Source organism: Monodelphis domestica, chromosome 3 (assembly GCF_027887165.1).
Source record: "Monodelphis domestica isolate mMonDom1 chromosome 3, mMonDom1.pri, whole genome shotgun sequence".
In the NCBI taxonomy this organism is placed as follows: Eukaryota; Metazoa; Chordata; class Mammalia; order Didelphimorphia; family Didelphidae; genus Monodelphis; species Monodelphis domestica.
The window spans coordinates 279,856,724-279,881,285 of record NC_077229.1 but is presented as its reverse complement, the minus strand read 5'-3'; the positions used below and the strand labels follow the sequence as shown (position 1 = coordinate 279,881,285).

Sequence of the window (24,562 nt, the reverse complement as noted above, 5' to 3'; positions counted from 1 at the left end):
CGTATCTATGTAACAAATATAGTACATATCATTACTTTGATTTTTAGCATATTTTGCCCCATATCAATGTTTCACAAGTTGTATTATGTGAAACCTGATGTTCCTACAGTATAAGTAAATATGAGAAAACTGCAAAATCAGAAATCCCCTTTTCCACTGAAATATTACATATGAAATTATGTAAACACCACAAATATTCATTCTGGATGATTTTTTTGGAAATCTATGGAAATAAGCTTAAAGTCTTCTATCTTATTCCACATTTTCTTGACTCTATTTTTGTCCAAAGGCTAGTCTCCACTTCTAAGCTCCAGTGCTATATTCATAGGTTCATTGGATGTATCTCAAGTCCAATAAAGTGACTATTCTGAATTACATTTGGATGGAAAAGACCTTAATTTATTTATTCTTCAGAATATACAGAGAATATTTTTCATCATCAAAGAAAATAATGGTCAAACATTTCTTACTTTATGTAAAAAAAAAGATTCCTGTGCAATAAATGTTTGAGTCAATGAAAGAAGAGTTCAGACTAGTGACTTATCCATCTTGACTGGTGTCACCTTCTTGAACCCAGAAAAAAAAATCTACAAAAGGAAATTGTGGAACAAGGGAAGAAGTGAACTCCAAAGCCCATGAAGCAAAACTACAGCAAAGGTGTTAAGAGTCTTGGCAGGGCAGGAGGAAAGAAAGGGAAATGGCAATCAGGATGAGGGCAGTCAAGATTTGAGATTGAGATTGTGGTAAAAGGCAGAGAACATGTGAGCAGAAGCCGGGGAATCAAATCTGGGAGAAAGGGCAAGCAAGCAGAGGAAGAAGAAAGAATAAACTAAGAAAAGACGGGGGAAAGAGTTTGTTAGCCAGGGAACGAGGGAATATAAGGAGAGAAGAGAGGGGGGAAATGTGAGGGAAATAGAGTAAAAGATAGTGCCTGACTAAGAGAGAGATAGAAAGGAGAAAGAGGCGGGGCTGGCCAGAGCGGAGGGGCCACCGCACTGCTTCGCAGGCTACGCTGCAGAGGAGAGGGGAGCCAGGGAGGGAGGGAGGGAGGGAAGAGGAAGGAGGCAGCTGCCAGAGTCCGGAGCTGACTTTAGGCGAGATAGTGAGCCTGGAGGCTTCCCATTTCTGTTCTCCTGGCTCTCCTGACCAAGCTGGGGACCCTGCAGAGGGTTCGCTTGGCCTGCGGACTGACCTGACCGTGGGGTAGAAGGAAGAGCAGAGAAGTGTCTACACAGAGGGCTGGGAAGTTTCCTCTGGGAGCTGCTCTCAGGCAGGAGCGGGAGGTGGCTGGGTGCACTACCTGGGGGTGCCTCAGGGCAGACAAATCTCCTCCAGCAGCAGTTCCCACCAGGTAACGGGCTCTTTGGGAAGATCTGGAGAAGAGGGGGCTGGAAGGGAGGAAGGAGGAAGCCCAGATGCAAAGCTCTGTTCCCTCAGATCTCGGCAGGGGGGCGCGGAGTCGCGCTTTTGCTGCTCACCTTCCAGGTGACTTTCCACTACCCTCCGTTTACTAGAGAAGGCATCTTCTTCCTTCTCACTATCCTGGGGAAGTATAATCCAGCTTCTATTTATATGGGATCTATGTTTATTGAGGAGGGGTGAAGAAAGGCAGAGTAGGGAGACAGAAAGCGTGGACGAAAAAGAGGAGATGCCTGGAACTTGGGAGCCACCTGTACTGGCCTCCTGGGTGCTGGGAAGCCTGGGTCCAGTGCTCCTGGAGGGAAAGGGGACTTGCCAGGGGAGAGAGGAGAGGTCCTTTGGAGTTTAGACCAAATTTGACTTCTCATGGGCGGCTGCCGAGATGAAGGCGCTAAATCCTCCCTCTCTGCGTCTCTTCTTTTGACATCTTTCCCAAACTCCTAACTCTGCTGTCAGCTTCTGTTTGAGATTGCATGTAAATGGTACTTTGGTCCCGAGAGAGCTAAAAAGTCAAGTTTTCATAGCAGACTTTGGAATAGAAGTGAGGATGATTACTATTGTCGATGATGTTGGTGCTGCTGCTCTGTGTGTGTGTGTGTGTGTGTGTGTGTGTGTCCGCGCGCGTGCGTGTGTGAGAGTGCTGTGTGAATGTTTAAAACTGTTTATTCTCCCTTCTACTCTTGTCAGTCAAGTGCATTTTTTCCAGGCATTTTAAGCCTGTTTGGAGTCCAGATTGTTCTTGATTGCTGTCACTTTGTTTCCAACTAAGTTCACACATGGTAAGCCCCCTTTTTTCTTCCCATGTCGGCCCCCACCTCCCTCCCACAAACAAACTGTTCCCCAATGGTTCCCATGGTTTTGAGAGCTTAGAAAGCAACTGAAGGAGGATGTTAACACATTGGGTTTTTACAGGCCAATCAAAATTCTCCTGGTCATTTGATTCCTCTTTGCAATTTTCTGTTAATTAACAGTATCATTTAAATAAGTAAGATTTTTTTTTAATCCTGAATATTTTCTATTCATTAGAGATGGTTGTTTGTACTCTCAACATTTTACTGCATGTGTCTTTTATATTAACATAGGCATTCCACACTGAAATAATATATAAGTAGTATTAATATGCACTTTGTCATTCCTAAATCAGGGATATTACATGAGGTCATCCTCTTATGGAGGTTCCACAAATATTTATTGTTTAATTACAATGATCTAAAAAGTATTCTGAACCACTAGGTTTCACCAAAGAATTTAAAGAAGAGTAGTCGCTACAAGTGCATTATGGGAAAATGAACCATACTATTTTCCCTGCATTTTTTTCAAGTGCAGATGGATTGGAAAATTAAATTTCTGTAAACATTTCCTTAAGTAGAAGAGAGTACCCAAGCCTTTGGTGTTTCTTGCCTAACTTAGTGAGGGGAAATGCAAATTTTGTTGTCACTCTAATAACATTTTGATTTAATGTAGTCAATAAGCAAGATGTCACATTTAAATTTAGTTGGATGAGAAAAAATTTCCTCATAGTTCTTTTTATTTTTTACCTCTACTATTGCAGTACCATCTTTCAGAAGATGAACACCTTGTACATAGATGTTACTGAGAAACAACAAAACATCATATTTTTTAATACAGAGGCTTGGTGACAGTCCAAAAACATGAATGTTTTAAACCATTACCAACCATCTGCTCTCTCCCACTCATTTAAAATACAATGTTTTATTATCATAGGTATCAAAGAGCACCTACACATTTCATACATTTCCATGAACATCATGAAAGCTTTTATGGTATCTGATGTTGACCCAAGTTCAACATCTGTTACATGTGGGCTCTTTTCCAAAAGAAACTTCTTTTTCTCTTTTCCCTTCTGCAATTTTCTTCCATTCTATCTCTCAAAGATCATTTTGTCTTAAAGTTTGAAAGTAACAGTTGCCGTTTTGGATGTCAGGCCATTAACGTGATATGGAAGGGTTTTTTTTGTTTTGTTTTTATTTTCTTTATCCTTCCCTTTTTTTCCTTTCTTTTCCTCCGAGCAAATGCTGGCTTTATTTTTGAATATGAGTATTAGGATAGATATAGAATATGCTTGGTTACATTCTTGCCGTCTCTTTTTTCTTTATTAGGGCATCATATTGTGTTCCAAAGAAATTTATTGAATAACCTTGTAATATAATATAGCTCCTAAAAAGTTAAAATTTTTTCCTAAAATAATTTACCAGTTGGATTAATCAGACTAGATATAGTTCAAAGAAAGCTATAAATTGATCCCTTAAAATATATACTCTATATGACAGTCATATTGTTATATAAGCCTTTGTATGAATAAATTTGTATGTACTTGTATATATACTCATAACCTTAATTTCCTTAGTGTTGAAATCAGTGGTACTTGAGAACTAATCTTTAAAGTGTTTCTCTTTGAGAACAAATTTTTATTCATTTTATCTTTTTATAAATACTGGATTTGAATTATTGATAAAAATTTTTCAAAATAAATATTCTTCATGAGATCTCAGTTGTTCATAATCATGACAATAGGCATATATGAGTTTTTTTAATTATAATTTTAAAATCATTTGCATCTGTCTTGGAGCACAGTGAATGACTTAAAGTTTTGTGTTGTTTTTAAAAATGTATTTAGGAGCTGTCTTTTAGAGTGCTTTTTTTTTCTTTCCTAATTTTGTTTTGTTTCTGTTATTATTAAAAAGAATACTGAATTGTTTGAACTCACAAACTCTATTGATGGGAAATCATTATAAAGGGGGGGATCAGTCTGCTCAAAAGTGGCCTGGGTGGATAAAGTAAATAAGTCTATAATCAAAATATTAGGAGACATAGTCCAAAATTGAAGCGGACAATTAAGTTTACATGAGGTCGTTTTTAGATTAGTGTTCATAGGTGCATCTATGCTTGTTTTCATGTACTTTGTTTTTTAAAATTATTACTGAAATATTGATTGTGTTTATACAAAATTTGTTTCAGTTGAACCCTATTTTAAATATAACCAGAAATCTCAGCATAAAGAGAAAAAAAATGGAGCTAGTCCTTTTATGATTCCCTATTGCAAATCTGGAATAATATGATTAGAATTTTCGCAAAGTGGGACACACCTGCACACACACATATCTATAAACACAAATGCGACAATAATATTCATATGTCTTAAATGCAGGTGTTTAAAGAAGTGCAAATATAAAAACAATATAGTTCCAGCCTACTTTGATGAGAGATTTTATACATTTAATTTTTGTACCAAGGTCTAGAATCAGAATAAATTTCACGAGATGGACCATCTTTTAAGCATTTTCTCTTAGCATGGAACCATTAGATAAGAGTCAAGGTGCAGTTGCACTGCCAATTTACCAGATTTCTATTGTGCTGCTCCAGAGCTCTAGGGCAAAATTGGTTGTGCTTGAAACAGGTGCTTGAACAAGAAGTTGCTTCTCAACATGATTCTTTGCTGTTTAAGCTGTTTAACACCTTGTTTATGTCTGCTGTACCTTAGGTGTATACAGATTGTGTCAAATTACCAACTTTACAGACTCACAAAGAAAAGGAAAATCTCTGTGGAGAGGATAAAAAAAATATGGTAAAAAAATGGTAAAAAAAATGCTTGAAAATGCAAATGAGGTAATTTCCACTTTAAGTGTAAGGAACAAAAAATAAAATTATAGCTTTTATAAAGCATGGTGTATGATAAAAGGATGTTAGAAAGTCCTCTTCATTATATTCACTATGTTTTCATAATACATACATTTGCTCTTTTATATGTTTAAGGAACTTATTTTGAGAGGAAAATGCATCTTTTGTGGAAGAAAAAGATTCTCTTTCCTAAAAATGTGGCTCAGTTATTCAGATATTGTTAAAGAAAATCTTCACTCAGAAATTTAATTAAACCTTACAGAATCTTCTCTCTATGGATATTTATTAAATGAATCATCTGATTCTTCCTAGTGTTTAAATGTAGTGAAAAGTTATATATATATATATATATATATATATATATATATATATATATATACATACATACATATAACCACAATATGAATCTAGAATAATTTCTTAACTTTATTTTTTATTTTTAAAAATATTTTGGTTTTCTGCAAGTATGTTTAAAACCAGTGTTTAACATACATTTTTTGAGTTTCAAATGTTCTCCTTCCCTCACACATTCTACCCCCAACCCCTCTGTGAGATGGTAAGCAATTTTATCCAGATATTACACATGCTATCATATAAACCATGTTCCCATATTACTCATTTTGTGGAAGAGACAAAAAAGATGGAGGAAGGAGGAGGAGGAAGATAAAAAATAAGGAGGAGAATGAGGAGGAGGAGGATGAAGAGGAGAAGGGAAGGAAGGAAGGAAGGAAGGAAGGAAGGAAGGAAGGAAGGAAGGAAGGAAGGAAGGAAGGAAGGAAGGAAGGAAGGAAGGAAGGAAGGAAGGAAGGAAGGAAGGAAGGAAGGAAGGAAGGAAGGAAGAAAGGAAGGAAGGAAGGAAGGAGAGAATCTTCTGCTGAATGCATAACCATAGTAGCAAGTTGTAATAAAATCACTTCTATATACAAATGCATTCATTGGCTACCCATTACCTTGATAATAAAATACAAACTCCAGAACTGAATTTAATCATCAGTTGATCTTAAACTTGCCTTTCCATTTTCATATAACATTATTCATATTACTAATTGTTTCCTACATCATGAATATGCTATTCTCCACTTTTGTTTGCTCACACTTTTCCCCACACCTGATGTTGACAACTCTTTCTCTTTTTTAATATATTTTTTTCTTTTGGTAATTACATGCAACAACAATTTTCTACATATATATTCTTTTTTTTTAATAGGCAATGAGGGTTAAGTGACTTGCCCAATGTCACACAGCTAGGAAGGGTCTGAGGCCAAATTTGAACCCAGGACCTCCTGTCTCTAGGCCTGGCTCTCAACTCACTTAGCAACCCAGCTGTCCCCTGAACATACATTTTCTAAAATTTTAGAATCCAAATTGTCTCCTCCCCTCTGTTCCCTCCCTCCTCCAGGAGAAAGTAAGCAATATCAACAGGTTTATATATGTATTATCATATAAAATTATTTCCATATTAATTTATTGTATGAGAATATTTATGTAAAACCAAAATCCCAAATTAAAAGCAAATAAACTAAAATGAAAAATAGTAAGCTTTGATCTCCATTTGATTCCAACAGTTTATTCTCTAGAGGTGGGTAGCATTCTTTGTCATACATCCTTCAGTGTTGCTGAGATTTGCTGGGTCTTTCAGAGAAAAAAAAAAGTATTGTTACTGTGTTCATTGTACTCTTGGTCTAGCTTATTTTTTGCTTGAAAAGTATTTTGTAATTATGTCAATATGATTCCTGTGTTTTCCTTGGCAAATAGATTCCCAAGTATTTATATTGTCTAGTTATTTTAAATGGAATTTCTCTTTTTATCTCTTGATACTGGACTTTGTTGGTAATATATAAAAATGCTGATGATTTATGCAGGTTTATTTTCTATCGTGCAACTTTGCTGAAGTCATTAATTACTTCAACCCCTTTATAGTGGATTCTCTAGGATTCTTTAAATATATCATCATATTAATTGCAAAGAGTGCTAGCCTACTTTTCTCATTGTCTACATTAATTCTTTCAATTGCTTTTTATTCTCTTATTGTTAAAGCTAACATTTCTAGTATATTATTGAATAACAATGGTGATAATGGGCATCCTTACTTCATCCCTGATCTTATTGGGAAGGCTTCTAATGTATTCCCATTGCAAATGATACTTGCTTGTTGGTTTAAATAGACACTATGTATCACTTTAAAGAAAGGTTTATTTATTCCTATGCTTTGTAGTTTTTTTAATAGGAATGGGTGTTGTATTTTATTTTAAAAAAAGGCCTTTTCTGCATCTTTTGAGATAATCATGCAATTTCTGTTAGTTTGGTTATTTATATAGCTAATTATGCTCACAGTTTCCTAAAATTAAGCCAGCCCTTCATTCCTGGTATTCTCACTTTGGACATAGTGAATGATCTTTGTGTTACAGTACTGTAGTCTCATTACACTTATTTTATTTAAAATTTTTGCATCTATGTTCATTAAGGAAGTTGACCTATAGTTTTCCATCTCAATTTTTGCTCTTTCTAGTTTAGGTATCAGTACAATATTTGTATCATAAAAAAATGTAGGACTCCTTCTTTACCTATTTTCCCAAATACTTATGTAGTACTGGTATTAACTGTTCATTAAATGTTTGATAGAATTTGTTTTTGAGTACATCTGGCCTTGGAGATTTGTCTTAGGGAGCTCACTGAGGACTTGTTCAATTTCTTTTTCTGAGAATTTTTTTAATTGAAGTATTTTATCGAACTGAAGTATTTTATTTCAATTTTTCTTATTCAAAGCAATTTATATTTTTGTAAATATTCTTCCATTTAATTTAGATTTCAGATTTATTGACATATCATTAGTCAAAATAATTCCTACTAATTGCTTTTGTCTTATTTAAAAGTTCAATGGTTTACTTATTTTTTATTTTTAACTTCTTTGATTTTTAGAATTTCCAATTTGGTCTTTAAGTGAGAATTTAAAAAATTATTTATTTTTAAGTATTTTTCCATGGTTACATGATGCATGTTCTCTCCCTCCCCTTTTGCCTCCTCCCTCCTGGAACTCACAAGTAATACCCCTGGATTATACATGCATCATCACTCAATACGTATTTCCTTATTATTCATTTTTATAAGAGAGTAGTGATTTTAAACCAAAACCCCATATTTGAACATCAAATTTTCTATTAAGTCTAGTCTTTTCAACAGGAATGCTTGGAAATTCTCTATTTTATTGAAAGATCATGTTTTCCTTTGAAAGAATATACTTAATATTGTAGGGTAGTGAGTCTTGGTTGTAAACATAGTTCCCTTGTCTTTAAGAATATCATATTACATCAAGGATATCCAGGGAAATAATGAAAAAAAATACAAAGGAAGGGGGCCTTGCAGTCCCAGATCTCAGACTATATTATAAAGCAGCGGTCATCAAAACAATTTGGTACTGGCTAAGAGACAGAAAGGAGGATCAGTGGAATAGACTGGGGGCAAGCAACCTCAGCAAGACAGTATATGACAAACCCAAAGATCCCAGCTTTTGGTACAAAAATCCACTATTTCATAAAAACTGCTGGGAAAATTGGAGGACAGTGTGGGAAATAATAGGTTTAGATCAACACCTCACACCCTACACCAAGATAAATTCAAAATGGGTGAATGACTTGAACATAAAGAAGGAAACTATAAGAAAATTAGACGAACACAGAATAGTATACATGTCAGACCTTTGGGAAGGGAAAGACTTCAAAACCAAGCAAGAAATAGAAAAAAGCAAAATAAATAATCTGGAATACATCAAATTAAAAAGTTTTTGTACAAACAAAACCAATGTAACCAAAATCAGAAGGGTAGCAACAAATTGGGAAACAATCTTCATAAAAACTTCTGACAAAGGTTTAATTACTCAAATTTACAAAGAACTAAATCAGTTGTACAAAAAATCAAGCCATTCTCCAATTGACAAATGGGCAAGGGACATGAACAGGCAGTTCTCAGCCAAATAAATCAAAACTATTAATAAACACATGAAAAAGTGCTCTACATCTCTTATAATCAGAGAGATGCAAATCAAAACAACTCTGAGGTATCACCTTACACCTAGCAGATTGGCTAACATGACAGCTATGGAAAGGTGCTTAAAGGAATAATAAAGTAGAGGAATTCCATGGAGACTGGAACAACCTCCAGGAAGTGACACAGAGCAAAAGGGGCAGAACCAGGAAAACATTGTACACAGAGACTGATACATTGTGGTACAATCGAAGGTGATGGACTTCTCCATTAGTGGCAATGCAATGTCCCTGAACAATCTGCAGCAATCTAAAAAATACTATCCACAAGCAGAGGATAAACTGTGGGAGTAAAAACACCAATGAAAAGCAACTGCTTGACTACAGGGGTTGAGGGGATATGACTGAGGAGAGACTCTAAATGAACACTCTAATGCAAATACCAACAACAGGGAAATGGGTTCGAGTCAAGAACACATGTGATAACCAGTGGAATCCTGTGTCCGCTAAGGGAGAGGGAAAGGTGGGGCAGGGGGGCGGGGAGGAAAAGAAAATGATCTTTGTTTCCAGTGAATAATGTTTGTAAATGACCAAATAAAATAATGTTTAAAATTAAAAAAAAAACACATACACACACACACAAAAGAATATCATATTACAAGCCTTCTGATCCTTTAATGTTCAAGCTACTAAATCCTATGTAATTCTGATAGAGGCTCCATGGTATTTGAATTGTTTTTTCTTGCTACTTGCAGTATTTTCTCTTTGGCCTGGAAGCTCTTGAATTTGGATACAATATTCCTGGGAGATGTCATTTAAAGATTTACTTCAAGAGATAATCAGTAAATTCCTTCGATATCTTTTTTAACCTCTTTTATGTCTTGTCCTCAGATTTAATTTGTTTTTTCTTTTACCTTCTTATTTAATATTTCATTTCATTTTAATTAAGTGCTCTTTGCATTGAATGAGTGTGATATTTGAACATGTTAAGCATAAACTACATTGGCAAGGTATTTCTAGGTGTAGAAATAAAAAGATGCTGACTCAGTCAATGTCTCCAACCTGAGAAGGAACAAAGTGCCCTAGTCATGCAGGGACCTCAGGGGCCAAGCTATACCAGGAGTTTTAATTTCCTAAACTTTGCTACCATACAACAGAAACCCTTTTTTTTCTTGTTTACACCTGTTTTATTCTTTGATTTAATTAACTTAATGCAGAATCTGGTAAAGATTCACTCATACATAAATGAGGAAACTGAGTCCAGGAAAAAGAAGGCTTTCTTTTTACCCCAAAGGACACATAAGTGGCACTCAAGCCTAGAGTTTAGATCTTTTGGCTCTCATTCAGTACTTTGCATAGTATGCTATTAGGTTAGGCCACCCAGCAAAAATCTTTATTGGGTCAGGAAAAGATGGATAGTTAGATGTTGATGTTGATGTTGATAAAGACATTGATGACATTGATGTTGATGATGGCATTGTTATTGAAGATGTTGTTGTTGATGAGGTAGATGTTAATGTTGATGGTGCTGATGATGATGGTGATAATAATGATTGAATTTGAAGTTGGAGGTTTTCCTTCCTTTTAAACCCTTCTGATCCTTCCTACTGTAATGATTAAAATTTTCTTGGAGATTGTCTCCAATCTCTTTTACCCTTCCATTGTATTGATCTTCTCCCCACCACTCCATTCTCTTCTTTATGCAATATATATTTACCCCATTTTATTTCTTGTCATATTTCTCTTAGTATTATCTTTTTTATCCCTAGTTTATATAGATATGTATATATATACATACATATCATCCTAGACAGTTTGACACTCTACCCCCTAAGTATATTTCTTATAGCTACCCTGGTGATAATAACAATTTTTAACTTACCAATATCATCTTCTCTTATAGAAATACAAATCATTTGAACTTATTGGATCCTTTAAAAAAAAATTCCCCTTTCTTAATTACCTTTTGCTGATTCTCTTGAGCTCTGTGTCTGGTCATCAGATTTTCTGTTAAAGTCTGATCTTTTCTTTAGGAATCTTTGTAAACCTTCTATTTTATTAAATGGCCATTCATTCTTCTGAAAGAATATAGTTATTTTTTGCTGGATTGTTGATTCTTGATTGTAGACCAGTTCCCTTCCTCTCTGGAATATCACATTCCATCCCTTGTGGTCCTTCAGTGTGGATACAGCCAGGTCCTATGTTATCCAAACTGTGATTCCATGATATCTGAATGGTTTCTTTTAGCAACTTGTAGTTATTGATTTTGACTATAACATTCCTGGGCATTGTCAATTGGGTATTAAATTCAGGAGGTGATCTGTGGATTCTTTCAATCTTCACTTTTCTCTCTTGTTCAAGAATGTTGTGATAGTTTTCTTGGATAATTTCCTATAGAATGATGTCTAGGCTTTTTCTTTTGTCATATTTTTCTGGTAGTCCAATAATTCTTTTTTTTTTTAATATATTTTATTTGATCATTTCCAAGCATTATTCATTAAAGACATAGATCATTTTCTTTTCTTCCCCCCCCACCCCCCATAGATGTTTTCTTGATTTGAACCCATTGCTTTGTTGATAGTATTTGCATTAGAGTGTTCATTTAGAGTCTATCCTCTGTCATGTCCCCTCAACCTCTGTATTCAGGCAGTTGCTTTTTCTCGGTGTTTCCACTCCCATAGTTTATCCTTTGCTTATGAATGGTGTTTTTTTCTCCTGGATCCCTGCAAGTTGTTCAGGGACATTACACCGCCACTAATGGAGAAGTCCATTACGTTCGATTATACCACAGTGTATTAGTCTCTGTGTACAATGTTCTCCTGGTTCTGCTCCTCTCGCTCTGCATCACTTCCTGGAGGTTGTTCCAGTCTCCATGGAACTCCTCCACTTTATTATTCCTTTTAGCACAATAGTATTCCATCAACAACATATACCACAGTTTGTTCAGCCATTCCCCAATTGATGGGCATCCCCTCGTTTTCCAGTTTTGGGCCACCACAAAGAGCGCAGCTATGAATATTTTTGTACAAGTCTTTGTGTCCATTATCTCTTTGGGGTACAGACCCAGCAGTGCTATGGCTGGGTCAAAGGGTAGATATTCTTTTGTCGCCCTTTGGGCATAGTTCCAAATTGCCCTCCAGAATGGTTGGATCAGTTCACAACTCCACCAGCAATGAAATAATGTCCCTACTTTGCCACATCCCCTCCAGCATTCATTACTTTCCATAGCTGTCATGTTAGCCAATCTGCTAGGTGTGAGGTGATACCTCAGAGTTGTTTTGATTTGCATCTCTCTGATTATAAGAGATTTAGAACACTTCTTCATGTGCTTGTTAATAGTTTTGATTTCTTTATCTGAGAACTGCCTATCCATTTCCCTTGCCCATTTATCAATTGGAGAATGGCTTGATTTTTTGTACAATTTATTTAACTCATTATAAATATGAGTAATTAAACCTTTGTCAGAGGTTTCTATGAAGATTTTTTCCCAATTTGTTGTTTCCCTTCTGATTTTAGTTATATTGGTTTTGTTTGTACAAAAGCTTTTTAGTTTGATGTAGTCAAAATTATTTATTTTACATTTTGTGATTCTTTCTATATCTTGCTTGGTTTTAAAGCCTTTCCCCTCCCAAAGGTCTGACATGTATACTATTCTGTGTTTACCCAATTTACTTATGGTTTCCTTCTTTATGTTTAAGTCACTCACCCATTTTGAATTTATCTTGGTGTAGGGTGTGAGGTGTTGATCTATTCCTAGTCTCTCCCACACTGTCTTCCAATTTTCCCAACAGTTTTTATCGAATAGTGGATTTTTGTCCCAAAAGCTGGGATCTTTGGGTTTATCGTATACTGTCTTGCTGAGGTCGCTTTCCCCCAGTCTATTCCACTGATCTTCCTTTCTGTTTCTTAGCCAGTACCAAATTGTTTTGATGACTGCTGCTTTGTAATATAGTTTTAGGTCAGGGACTGCAAGGCCCCCATCATATGTGTTTTTTTTTCATTATTTCCCTGGATATCCTTGATCTTTTGTTCTTCCAAATGAACTTTGTTATGGTTTTTTCTAAATCAGTGAAGAAATATTTTGGTAGTTCAATGGGTATGGCACTAAATAGATAAATAAGTTTGGGTAGGATAGTCATTTTTATTATATTGGCTCGTCCTATCCATGAGCAGTTAAAGTTTTTCCATTTGTTCAAGTCTAGTTTTAGTTGTGTGGCAAGTGTTTTGTAGTTGTGTTCATATAGTTCCTGTGTTTGTCTTGGGAGGTAGATTCCTAGGTATTTTATTTTGTCTAAGGTGATTTTGAATGGGATTTCTCTTTCTAGTTCTTGCTGCTGAGCTGTGTTGGAGATATATAGAAAAGCTGATGATTTATGTGGGTTTATTTTGTATCCTGCAACTTTGCTAAAGTTGTTGATTATTTCAATTAGCTTTTTGGTTGAATCTCTAGGATTCTTTAAGTAGACCATCATGTCCTCCGCAAAGAGTGATAACTTGGTCTCCTCCTTGCCGATTTTGATGCCTTCAATTCCTTTATCTTCTCTAATTGCTACTGCTAGTGTTTCTAGTACAATGTCAAATAGTAGAGGTGATAATGGGCATACTTGTTTCACTCCTGATCTTATTGGGAATGCATCTAGTTTATCCCCATTGCAGATGATATTAGCTGTTAGTTTTAGATATATACTGTTTATTATTTTTAGGAATGACCCTTCTATTCCTATGCTTTCTAGTGTTTTTAATAGGAATGGGTGTTGTATTTTATCAAAGGCTTTTTCTGCATCTATTGAGATAATCATGTGGTTCTTGCTAGTTTGCTTGTTGATGTGGTCAATTATGTGGATGGTTTTCCTAATGTTGAACCAGCCCTGCATCCCTGGTATGAATCCTACTTGATCATGGTGAATGATCCTTCTGATCACTTGCTGGAGTCTTTTTGCTAGTAGTAAGATTTTTGCATCTATATTCATTAGGGAGATTGGCCTATAGTTTTCTTTCTCTGTTTTTGACCTGCCTGGTTTTGGAATCAGTACCATGTTTGTGTCGTAAAAGGAGTTTGGTAGAACTCCCTCTTTGCTTATTATGTCAAATAGTTTGTATAGTATTGGGATTAACTGTTCTCTGAATGTTTGATAGAATTCACAGGTGAATCCATCAGGCCCTGGGGATTTTTTCTTAGGAAGTTCTTTGATGGCTTGTTGGATTTCAATTTCTGATATGGGATTATTTAAGAATTCTATTTCCTCTTCTGTTAGTCTAGGCAGTTTGTATTTTTGTATATATTCATCCATTTCTCCTAAATTGGTGTATTTATTGCCATATAATTGGGCAAAGTAATTTCTAATGATTGCCTTAATTTCATCTTCATCGGAGGTGCTGTCCCCCTTTTCATCTTTTATGCTGTTAATTTGCTTTTCTTCCTTCCTTTTTTTAATTAGGTTGACCAGTACTTTGTCTATTTTGTTTGTTTTTTCAAAGTACCAGCTTCTTGTCTTATTTATTAAATCAATAGTTCTATCACTTTCGATTTTATTAATTTCTCCCTTAATTTTTAGGATTTCTAAATTGGTTTTCTGCTGGGGGATTTTAATTTGATCACTTTCGAGTTTTTTCATTTGCATTTCCAATTGATTGATCTCTGCTCTCCCTTGTTTGTTAATATAAGCATTCAGGGATATGAATTTACCTCTGATTACCACTTTGGCTGCATTCCAAAAGGTTTGAAAGGATGTTTCGCTATTGTCATTTTCCTCGAAGAAATCATTAATTGTTTCTATGATTTCTGCTTTAACTAAACGGTTTTGGAGTATCATATTGTTTAATTTCCAATTGGTTTTAGATTTGGTTTTCCATGTACCATTACTAATCATTATTTTTATTGCCTTGTGATCTGAGAAGGCTGCATTCATTATTTCTGCTTTTTTGCATTTGTGTGCTATGTTTCTGTGACCTAATGTATGGTCAATTTTTGTGAATGTGCCATGTGGTGCTGAGAAGAATGTGTATTCCTTTTTATCCCTATTTATTTTTCTCCATATGTCTATTAATTCTAATTTTTCTAAGATTTCATTCACTTCTTTTACCTCTTTCTTATTTATTTTTTGATTTGATTTATCTAAATTTGGTAATGGTTGGTTTAAGTCTCCCACTAGTATGGTTTTATTGTCTATTTCTTCCTTCAATTCTCCTAGTTTCTCCATTAGAAATTTGGGTGCTATATTATTTGGTGCATACATGTTGATTAATGATATTTCCTCATTGTCTAGAGTCACTTTTAACAAAATATAATTACCTTCCCTATCCCTTTTGATCAGGTCTATTTTTGCATTGGCTTTATCAGATATCATGATTACCACTCCTGCCTTCTTTCTATCAGTTGAGGCCCAGAAGGTCTTACTCCATCCTTTAATTCTGACCTTGTGGGTGTCAACCCGCCTCATGTGTGTTTCTTGAAGACAACATATTAGTAGGGTTTTGGATTCTAATCCATTCTGCTATTCGTCTACATTTTATGGGTGAGTTAATCCCATTCACATTCAAAGTTATGATTGTCATTTGTGGACTCCCTGGCATTTTGATAGCCTTCCCTGATTCTAACCTTTTCTTCTTCGGCTCTACCTTTTAGTCCAGTGATTTACTTTGAATCAGTCCTCCTTGTCCCCTCCCTTGATGTTTCCCTTTTTAGTCCCTCCCTTTTTTTCCCTCCCCCTCCCCCCTCTCTTTCCCTCCCTTTTTGTTCTCCCTCTCCCCCTCCCCCCCCTTGGTTTTCCCTTCTCCTTACCCTTGTTGGGTAAGATAGAATTCAAGATCCCAATGGATCTGGATGTTTTTCCCTCTCAGAGTTGATTTCCCTGAGATTGAGGTTTAAGTAAAAAAAAAACCCTCTCTTCCTCTCCTTCTTATAGGAGTTTTCTTCCCCTCCCCTTCCCATGTGAATCTTTGTGTGAGAACGATTATTCTATTTGGTCTTTCTTTACCCCCTATTTATACATTACATTTTCCCCACATATTAGTATACATAGATTGATATAAATGTAGTCCTTATAGAAGAGAGTTTGAGTAAAAGAAGAAGATAACATTTTTCCCCTTTCCTTAATATTTACCTTTTCAGGTATTCCTTGCTCTTTGATTTTCGGTATCAAACTTTCCACAGAGCTCTGGTCTTTTCTTTGCAAAAAGTTGGAAGTCTTCTATTTTGTTGAATGCCCATACTTTCCCTTGGAAGTATATAGTCAGTTTTGCTGGGTAGCTGATTCTTGGTTGGAGACCCAGCTCTCTTGCCTTTCTGAAGATCATGTTCCATGCCTTACGATCATTCAGAGTAGAACTTGCAAGGTCTTGTGTGACCCTGATTGGCATTCCTTTATATCTAAATTGTCTTTTTCTGGCTTCCTGTAGGATTTTTTCTTTTGTTTGATAGCTTTGGAATTTGGCAATTACATTCCTGGGAGTTGTCTTTTGGGGGTTTAGTGTAGAAGGTGTTCTGTGAGCTCTGTCAGTGGCTGTATTGCCCCCTTGTTCTAGAATCTCTGGGCAATTTTCTTTGATTATATCTTGTATCACCATATCGAATTTGGTGTTTATTTCTGGCTTTTCTGGGAGTCCAATTATTCTTAAATTCTCTCTTCTCCCTCTATTTTCCAGATCTATCACCTTGTCGGTGAGATATTTTATGTTCTCTTCTAATTTCTTGGTGTTTTGGCTTTGCTTTATTAGTTCTTGCTTTAAAGCCTGGTTTTCTTTTACAGTTTGGTCAAACTGGTTTTGTAGATGCGTGAATTTCTTTTGCATTATTTCCCACTTTTCCTCCCAGAAGGCTTCCATCTTTTTGGTCATTTCTGATTCAAATTCTTCATGGGTTTGTGGAGAATTTCCATTTCCTTTGGAAGATTTTGGAGCATTTTCTTGTATATCTTCTTCTATCTGCTCTGTATTTTGTATTTTGGCTCCATAGAATGTGTCCAAAGTCGCCCCTTTCTTCTTATTTTTCTTGGTATTTTGGGGCTTCTGTGCTTCTGTGGAGTTTGCCATCTCTGAATGTGGAGGATTAGCTTTTCTTATCTCTGTCTGGTGTTCAGAGGCTTTAGTCCTGGGCAGATTGTCAGTTCTATAAGCTTTCCCTGGGTTAAACTGAATATGCCTCACTGGAACTGGAATGGAAGGGTCGGACCACAAGGCCACACTCTCCCCCCAGCTCTCTGGGTCGGGTTGCTTTCTGGAAGTTGCCTTCAGAATAGCTGGCCATGAGGCTGTTTCGTCGGCCTATGGGGGGATGGGCTGCAGCTTCCCCGAGGGCAGGGACTTTCACTGAGACTTGGATAGCAGGATCCAGCCCATGAGGCTGTCTTGCCCTCCCTGAGGGTTGCTGTTGTTTCGACCCTGCTCTCTGCCGGGGGAGCTCCGAGGGCAGTGACTTTCACTGGGACTCAGATAGAAGGCCCTGAGGGTTGTTGTTCCGAGGACCCTGCTCTCTGAGCCGGGCCGGGCTGCGGCTTCCCGGAGCCTTGGACTCTGCGCTCCTACCCCTTACGTCCGAGTGATCTCGGGTTCTGGCTTTTGAGTGGGGCGTACCTTTTCATCCGGGTCCAGGTCCAGGAGGAGGGTTCCCAGGGTCTGTGCTGTTGATCATTTTGAATTTCGGCGCCTTAGGAGCTTATAGTTTGAGATCGGTCGGGAAGGGTTTTCCGGAGATCTGTACATTAGCTTTCTCTAAGCCGCCATCTTAACCGGAAGTCCAGTCCAATAATTCTTAAATCATCTCTTCTGGGTCTATTTCCAAGTCTGTAATTTTATCAATGAAGTGTTTCATATATTTTCAATTTTTTCATTCCCTTCATTTTGTTTTATAGACTCTTACTGCCTTTTAAAGGCATTTGCTTCTACTTGTTGGATTCTAATTTTTAAAGACTGAATTTCAATCCTGGCTTTTTGGTCATTTATATCCTTCTGGTTTGTTTTTATTTGTAAGTCTTTTGTAAATTTGTAAATCTTTCACTTTGCCTTGTTTTCAAGCTGGTTAATTCTGGCTTTCAAGACACTATTTTCTTGTTTTAGTTCATATGCCTCTATTTCCAGATGACCTATTTTGCTTTTTAAGTTCTTTTCCCAATTATCTCTCTTAATTGTTTTTTTTTTAAATTGTGCTTTGAGTTCTTCCAAAGCCTGAGTTCAGTTCAGTGGAGTTTCTGCTTTTATCCGTCTTTGTTCATTACCTGGATATAAGTTGTCAGTTATCATTTCTTTTTTTTCTTTTTCTGTTGTTTACTCATATTTTTTTTTCCTTCTTTGCTCCCTGTCATTGACTATAATCTTCCCCCTCTGATTATTTGCTGGATCTGTGGGTTTGGGCAATGCTGTCCTGAAGGGGCTTCTTCTCTGCTCTGCTGATTGACTAGAATAGTCTAATGAAGTATTAAATTATATTCTACCCTCTTTTTGAAGAATAGCAGGGAAGCTTTCTCTGACAAATTCTCATAGTATGATGCTTAGGATATTTTTTAATTATGGTTTTAAGGTAGTCCAATAATCCTTAAATTTTCTCTTCTGAATCTATTTCCAGGGTTGTTGTTTTTCCAAGAAATATTTCATATTTTCTTCTATTTTTTCATTTTTTAGATTTGTTTTATTTTTCCTTGATTTCTTATGAAATCATTAGTGTCTGTTTGCTCAATTCTATTTTTTAATCAATTATTTTCTTCTGTGAGCTTTTGAATCTCCTTTTCCATTTGGCCAAATTTTAGGAAACCATTTTCTTTATTGAATTTTGTTACTCTTTTACTATTTGATCAATTCTACTTTTTAATATGTTATTTTCTTCTTGAATATCTTTCATTTCTCCCCCACCATTTTTCCTTAGCCTCTTTTATTTGATTTTTGAAATCCTTTTTGATCACTTTCAGAGCCTACAATCAATTCATATTTTCTTTGAAATTTTGCATATAACTGCTTTGATCTCATTGTCCTTTCAAAATTTGTGTCTTGTTCTTCTTTTCTCCATAATAATTTTCTTTGGTTAGGATTTTTTCATGTTTGTTTATTTTCCCAGTGTTTTCTTGAATTTTACTTTTCTCTTAAACATGGGCCCCATTCTCAGGGAAGAGGAGGGATTCTTAAACTTTAGTTTTCCTTCCTGTTGCCTTCAGCTCCAGTTCTCTGTTTCTGCAGGTTTTAATTCTTGCAAGGTGGTATGATGGCCTATAGCTCTGAAAGCCACTTCCAATTGCTAATTCAGTCTCCCTCAGTGCCTGTTGATGACTAGCATGGATCATAGACCTGTAAGCTATCTTGCACTAGTGCTTGAGGCCTTATCTTGGGCTTAGAAAAAGGCTTTGAGCTTCACACTGGGCTTGCACTAGCCAGGCACACAGTGAACTGCCTTGTACTGGGGCTCAGGACCTCTTTGCAAACTTAGATGGGGCTCTGGCAATCACCTTAGACTTGTACTTGAAATAAGGCTTGGGGCCTCACTGTAGACTTTCACTAGAGCTTGGAAATTCAAGGGCTTTGTTTGGGATCCTCTGTTGTTGGCTAGGCAAGGTCTTATCATCTCAAAGTTAACTTCATCCTAAGAGCAATAGAAGTATGGTTGGAGGGGAGGACAGGGGGAGGGGCTGTTTATTTTATTCCTTGATGTGACTTTGCTGCTGGCTGTGCAGCCTTGCTTTGAGCTCTGCTCCCCTATTACCTCAGTGAAATAGACTCTCTCTTCCTACCTTCTAAGTTATTTTCTGAATAAAAATTGCTTTCCTCCATACTTTTGTTCATTCTATTGCTCTAGTATTCATTTTTAAGCATTATTTTAATGTTAGTTGGTGAGAATTCTCAAAGTGTTTTGAGTTTTCATTGCCTCTGTTCTGCCATCTTGGTTCCACCTTCCCTTTGTAAACCTTAAAATTTCCCAGACCCTACTTTATAAGACTGGATTAAGACCATTCCCCATTTGGGCAGTGAACTCTAAGTAAAGCAGGAATGTGAGAATTCTACTTTACCTACTTGGGTCTGCCCTAGGGGAAGATAAAGTTGTAAACTCTTTTCTGAACAATGAAAAGTACTTAAACCCATACTTTTCTTAAGCTAAGTACCTATAAAGGTCAAGCAACTTGTGAATTTACAAGGAACAAAGAACTGGAAAACTTACTCAGAGCTTTCCTGGTGTGGATTACTCAAAAATCCACACCTTCTTAGGTGTGGACTAAGAATGGGCGGTCCTTTAGAAACATCTACAGTAATTGGTAGATGTAAGGACTTAGGGGAGGTGACATAGGAGATTTTGCCCTTAAAAATAAGAGCTCAGAGAAGAGCTGGAACTGATTCTGAGGGAGCTCATTTTGAGAAGACTCATTCTGAGGATCTCAATTTCTGACTCTCATTCTGAAGGAGAGTTCCTTGAGGAGCTCCTCTGAAGGACTCTGTCCCTCTGGGGTAGGAGCTCTGGAGGCTCTTGAGAGAGGCCCTTTGAAGCAATCTCTGGCTGGAAGACTCTTTGAGGAAGGACGCTGGCCTGGTGTCACTAAAATCCTTGTTTAGTCAGACCTTGTGGTGAGTGTTAACAAATTGACTGATTTCTCTCTTAAGGCTCAGGTCTAGGCCATATTGGCTTGAGGCCCTTCATACTTATTCCTTTCTTACTCTCTCTCTCTCTCTTTCTTTGATTACTCATTGTATTGTTAATTAAGAATCTCTATAAAACCCAATTGACTTGGGTATTTGAATAATTGGGAATATTTCCCTGGAGACCACCTTATATTTGATTTTAAACCCAAGACACTGTAGTGAAACATATTTCTGTGGTCAAATTTACTCACCCTCTCTTATATCTAACACAATTTATATCTTCTACTATTTTAATCACTACAGTTTAAGACCTCAACCATTTTAAATCTCACACCTTTCTCTAATTCCTTAATTTTAGAAAAGCTAAATTAGACATCAACATATAAAATCTATTCAGATTATCCATTCTCTATATTGAGGGCCCTCCTCCAGGCTCTTTACTCCCATCATTTGAACAATAGTATCACTTGGGCTAGCCACCTATTGTCCTTTGTTGTTGCTACATGACTATGTCAACTCTATTTCTGATCATAAAATTCATCTAAAATGCCACTTTCTATGGACATACTATAGTTGAAATACACTACAACATACTCTCCTTAAACTACAGTGATTTTTTTCTTTCAAGGTTATCTTTAATTCTGGTGTACTATACTTAACAACTACATACACATAAAAGAAAAATATTGGTATTAAAAGATGTATTTGCATGCTAAAGAGAAATCTTGGATTACTGAAAGTTCTGAACAATTTCATAAAAGTATTCCAGCTTAATCATCTCTTTTTCCTATTCTATTATTGGTCTTGTTGCCAGTCTGAAGTACCTATACAAGACAGATGCTTTACTGGGCCTTTATCTACCTGGTATTTTTCTTTAGGTCTGGTTTATTCCTCCAGAATATTTGGAAATCATCTATCTTATAGGAATGTTTGGAATTCTTCTAACTTATTGAATGACCATCCTCCCTCCCCTTAATGAATATACTCAGTTTTGCTGGATTGGTGACTCTGGGTTGTAAACCCAAATCTTTCACCTTTCTGAATATCATATTCCATGCCTTTCTATCTTTGAATGTAGACATCGGTAGGTCCTGAGTGATCCTGATTGTAGTTCCATGGTATTTGAATGGCTTCTTTCTGACTCCTTATAATATTTTGATAGAGTGGAATGTCTTCCCTGAACATGCAACTCCCTGTCTTATACCCAATAATAACATTATAATAATAAATATTAGATTAGTAATTATATAATAATATATAATACTCTAATGTTTGCAAAAATCTTTATGGAAATTATCTCAAATGAGCCTTGCAATAACCCTCTGAGGTAAGTACTACAGTTTTCATTATTCTTATTTTACAGATGAGGAAACAGAGTCAGAAAAGTTAAGTGGTTCACCCACAGTCACACAGCTAAATATCAGAGACAGGATTTGTAACCTAAACTTGCTCAACACAGACTCAACACTTGACTCTATTGTGCTACCTGTATAAACAATGTGAATATATTTCCTTCCTATATAAATCATATAAGAATGACCTACACATGCATTGATTCAATTCAATAAACCTGTAAGTGTTATGTGCCAAGAAATGTGCAAAGTGCTGGTGCTAAGAATATCTTTTTGGAAAACATGAGAAGAGAACCATCAAATTTTCATAGACTACTATAGCAGAGCATATCTTCATAGCAATAACAATTGATTAAAACAGAAATAAAACATAGGTTGGTGGTGCAGTGGATAGAATACTAGACTTGAAATAAAATATTGCCTTAATGGTTATATGTCCTTGGACAATATACCTTTCTGAATTTCTATTTCCTCACCTCAAAAATGATTGGTCTAAATGAAAGGGATCCTTTTGATCTCTAAACCTATAGTCTTATTATTGGACTAGATCTTTTGTAGGGTCTCTTTATAACTGTAAATAAATTTGTGAGCCCAGTATGACCATCATGACATAGAATCTCATTATGTTTATTGTTTTTTGGTGTTATTTGGTTGTTTTTCAGTTGTGCCAATTCTTTGTGACACTGTTTGGGGTTTTCTTGGCAAAGATATTGAAATAGTATGTCATTCCTTCTCCATCTCATTTTAGATGAGGAAACTGGGGCAGAAAAGGTTAAGTGATTTGTACAGGGTAACACAGGTAATAAATGTTTGCCACCTGATTTGAACTCAAGAAGATATCTTCCTGTCCAGTACACTATCTAGCTACCCTTATTATTTGTAGGTTATATTAAAAAGTAACCTGAATTAGTTGAGCAAAAGTCTACCTTTTAAAAATCTCTCTCTTGCAAAAGTGTCTGCCATGCAAAGTTGATCCCATGAGAGATGCAACCATGGAGATAATTTGATTCCATAATTTTTCATTTATCAACATCAAGTCTTACACACATTAGAGACTTAATAAATGTTTGTTAAATGAATGATCAACATCTCTGAATGAGCCAAAATTATAATTTTTCAAGGGTGTCATTGAGGAAATCCCTATTCATAGGAATTGTGTTTGACCAGACAGGAATTGGGGCTTTGTACAACTCAAAGTTCTCTGAGGTCAAAATAAAGGCATTACAAATATCATCAAAACAGGAATCAGAAGCAAGTCAACTGACTCCTGACCCAGTGGCCATTTCATTAGATTACTGTGTCTTCTGATTTCTTATATTCTTAAGAAAAGGTACTAAACTTTCCTTTTGATTTCTATAATACTCTTTGATTGTAATATGCATGATTGGAGCCAGTACAGTGAATTGGAAGAGTATTGAATTTGAAATTACTTGAGCTTGGTTCTATTTCAGTCAAGAAGCATTCATTAAATGCTTGCTCTGTACCAGTTTAAGTGGTCAAACCACACCTATCTTGACCTTAGTTTCTTCATCTGTAAAATTAAATGTTTGGATTAGATTATCTCTAAGGTACTTTCCTACTCTAAAATGTATAATTGCAAGTAGATTTTTTGAGAGGTGAACCAGAGGTCTCTCAGAGGGTGTGGGCCCTCTGCCTAAGTGTGACGGTCCTGTTGCATAATTCAGTGAGAGACACTGTATCCTCAATCCCATGTGTATAGGCATCACACAGTGTTCTGCCATGGTATGGAGATAGGTTTATTTTATAGGTTCAGTGAGTACATGCTTTTCTGGCACAAAATCAATTTTCTACATACATGTTTCCATAGAACTTAACAACAGATGCAAAGCCTAAGGAGATAGTCCATGAAACATTGTTGCTATGACAGAAATAGATAAATGACATAAGTAGGGTAATTTGGAGGTTAGTCTCTCTTGATCTAGGGAAAATCATTGTTACTTTTGGTTAGCTTTCACAATCAATCATAATTACTTAGGAGATGAGTAACAAAACATTTCATAGCTAAGTACAGGATTTAAAAGTAACAGAAAGCAGACTGGATTTGGGGTTTTCCTCAATTTACAATTTCTATTTTTCTTTTGTTACTTTAAAGTGCCTGGCAATGTAACATGCTTTCTGTGTACCAACAAATTCACCAGAGTGTGATAAATGTAAGGAAAGATTTATTACGGTGCTCAAGCATTTGGCCAGTGTGGATTGTGGGGCCCTGAAGCTTATCTGTGTTTGAAAGAGAGAAATGAGGGGAAATGGATAGCGATCTTTATGTTTTAATTCTGTGAATGCAATCTTTTTAGGGTAATAATCTAGGAGGATTAAAATGGGATATATGTGTGTTTACCCTATAAGTATTTGCTCTCATATTATTTCTCCTGTATTGGGGAGGGAACAATAATCATAAAAAATCCATTAGTAAGGGAAGTTGGATAGAGAGAGTAGTCACAAAGAGGGATCAATGGGGGCCTCATTTTCAGGGGGCTGCAAGCCCAAACAGTGACTTTGTCAGCCAGTAGGGATTTGTCGTCTTCCTGCATAGATTAATTTCAGCTATTGTGTAGATACATGATCTCATCAATATGGATACCCCCTTTATTGGTACAT

General features: G+C 36.1%; 1 protein-coding gene across 1 annotated transcript in view; it reads left to right on the top strand.

Moving 5' to 3' along the window:
• The first annotated feature begins 1,062 nt into the window (after positions 1–1,062).
• Positions 1,063–24,562, top strand: part of CHST9 (carbohydrate sulfotransferase 9) — a 364,583-nt gene continuing 341,083 nt past the window's right edge. Inside the window, exon 1 of the mRNA XM_007487575.3 lies at positions 1,063–1,351. The gene's annotated coding sequence lies outside the window, so the exon portion shown is untranslated. The remainder of the gene's footprint in view (positions 1,352–24,562) is intronic.